Here is a 3,071-nt window from a genome sequence, read left to right as displayed (position 1 = left end):
CTAGCAATTGTCTGATTTCTTATAATTTGTCTGAGCCTTACTCATCCACTATCCAGAACACCATGTAAAAAATAATGATAATAATAGATAACATTGCTTGGTGCTTTTTATATGTCAGGTAATGTTCTAAACATTTTAAGTAAATTATTTATATACCATAAGAGTGTGATGAGATAGGTACTAGTAATATGCTCATTTCCCAATAAGAAAGTCAAGGTATTGTGCAACGATCATAGCACTAATATAAGAAGGAGCTGAGATTTGGAGGCAGCTCCTCCTTATATTAGTTAAGTATTTGACCTTAGAGAAAATTTTAAATGTATACAGTTTTCTTTGCTGACTTGAATGATATGATTTTTTTTTTTTTTTTTTTTTGCTGTACCCGGGCCTCTCACTGTTGTGGCCTCTTCCGTTGCGGAGCACAGGCTCCGGACGCAAAGGCTCAGCTGCCATGGCTCACGGGCCCAGCCGCTCCGCGGCACGTGGGATCTTCCCAGACCGGGGCACGAACCTGCGTCCCCTGCATCGGCAGGCGGACTCTCAACCACTGCGCCACCAGGGAAGCCCCGAATGATATGATTTTAAACGTCTTATAGTTGTTTCTAGTGGAAACTTTTGAAAGCCTGTTCAGTACTAACCAGAGTCGTTAATGTCCCCTCTTTAAAGAAGGCTGTTATTATTCCTCCACCAGCACGGAAGCAACAGAAGAGACGAAGGCAGAATCCTCTAATAACTGGGAGATGCTGGAGACTCTGGGCAGAAAAGGGATTATGGAGATCGAGGGCTCAGCAGATGCTGAGAGAGAAGCTGGGGTCAGCTGCTCTCGAGGAGATAATGAGTGTGTACTGGGGAAGTATAGGCTGAGAAAATGAGAAGATTGATAAACAGGTGACTGCTGGCTGTGGCCAAGAGCAAGATTGGAGAAATGGTCTTAAGCTGAAGGTGAGAAGGAACAAAAAGGAAGCCTTTCAAAGCTGCACATGTTTGAAAAACAAACAAAAAGGCAATGAATGAGAACATGTAGGTTTGTTTCTAAAGTGTTTCTAAAGTGTATGTGTGCTAAATACGTTTTAAAATGGTTTCACTCTGAATGACATCATACTTTAAAGACCTGCATAGGAAGTGAAGGAGTAATATTCCATTGTATATATGTACCACATATTCTTTATCCATTCCTCTGTCAATGGACATTTAGGTTGCTTCCATGTCTTGGCTATTGGAAATAGTGCTGCATGTATCTTTTTGGATTATGGTTTTCTCTGGATATATGCCCAGGACTGGGATTGCTGGATCATATGGTAGTTCTATTTTTAGTTTTTTAAGGAACCTCCATACTGTTCTCCATAGTGGTTGTACCAATTTACATTCCCACCAACAGTGTAGGAGGGTTCCCTTTTCTCCACACCCTCTCCAGCATTTATTGTTTGTAGACTTTTTGATCATGGCCATTCTGACTGGTGTGAGGTGACGCCTCATTGTAGTTTTCATTTGCATTTCTCTGATAATTAGTGATATTGAGCATCTTTTCATGTGTTTTTTGGTCATCTGTATGTCTTCATTGGAGAAATGGCTATTTAGGTCTTCTGCCCATTTTTTGATTGGGTTGTTTGTTATTTTGATATAGAGTTGCATTTTGATATAGAATTTGTATATTTTGAAGATTAATCTCTTGTTGGTCACTTCATTTGCAAATATTTTCTCCCATTCTGTGGGTTGTCTTTTCATTTTGTTTATGGTTTCCTTTGCTGTGCAGAAGCTTCTAAGTTTAATTAGGTCCCACTTGTTTATTTCTGTTTTTATTTTCATTACTCTAGGAGGTGGATCAGAAAAGATATTGCTGCAATTTATATCAAAGAGTGTTCTGCCTATGTTTTCCTCTAAGAGTTTTATAGTATCTGGCCTTACATTTAGGTCTTTGATCCATTTTGAGTTTATTTTGGGGTATGGTGTTAGAGAATGTTCTAATTTCATTCTTTTACATGTAGCTGTCCAGTTTTCCCAGCACCACTTATTGAGGAGACTGTCTTTTCTCCACTGTATATTCTTGCCTCCTTTTTCATAGATTAATTGACCATAGGTGTGTGAGTTTATTTCTAGGCTTTCTATCCTGTTCCTTGATCTATATGTCTGTTTTTGTGTCGGTACCATACTGTTTTGATGACTGTAGCTTTGTAGTATAGTCTGAAATCAGAGAATCTGATTCCTCCAGCTCTGTTTTTCTTTCTCAGGATTGATTTGGCTATTTGGGGTATTTTGTGTTTCCATATAAACTTTAAAGTTTTTTGTTCTAGTTCTGTGAAAAATGCTGTTGGTAATTTGATAAGGATTGCATTGAATCTGTAGATTGCCTTGGGTAGTATAGTCATTCTGACAATATTGATTCTTCCAATCCAAGAACATGGTATATCCTTCCATCTCTTTGTGTCCTCTCCAATTTCTTTCATCAGCATCTTATAGTTTTCAGAGTAGAGGTCTTTTGTCTCCTTAGGTAGGTTTATTCCTAGGTATTCTATTCTTTTTGATGCAGTCGTAAATGGGATTGTTTCCTTAATTTCTCTTTCTGATCTTTCAGAAATTTAGGATGTTAATTGTAATCCCCAGGGTAACCACTAAGAAAATAAGTAAAGTAAAGAATATACAAAAAAGAAATGAGGAGAAAATCAAAATGGCACCAAGAAAAAAAAGAAAAACAAAAAAAGAATTTGTAGGTTCTCTCTCCAGTTCTGCCAAAAGATGCAAGAATTGCATTGGAATTTGACACATAGTCCATGGGCAAAATGAAGGTTCTCTGAACAGAAATTCAGCCCACATAAGACTTTTAGCAAAAATGTAATGAAGCATTATCTAAATAATAGGTATGACCCAGGAGATTGATATGGTCTGAGCACATTTTCCACTGTTGCTGCTGTGAAACTGATGTCTAGTGCCATGTGGCAGGCCAGCATTCCTCTAAGTGTGATTGGCAGAACACTCATACCATGCTGTTAATGGCTATAATACACACAAGGGCTGCTGTGGTCAAATATGTTTGGAAATGCCGGGTTAAATGGAGTTCAAGAAATGTCTTTACT

The sequence above is a fragment of the Mesoplodon densirostris genome, chromosome 7 (assembly GCF_025265405.1).
Source record: "Mesoplodon densirostris isolate mMesDen1 chromosome 7, mMesDen1 primary haplotype, whole genome shotgun sequence".
In the NCBI taxonomy this organism is placed as follows: Eukaryota; Metazoa; Chordata; class Mammalia; order Artiodactyla; family Ziphiidae; genus Mesoplodon; species Mesoplodon densirostris.
This window is presented reverse-complemented; position numbering follows the sequence as displayed.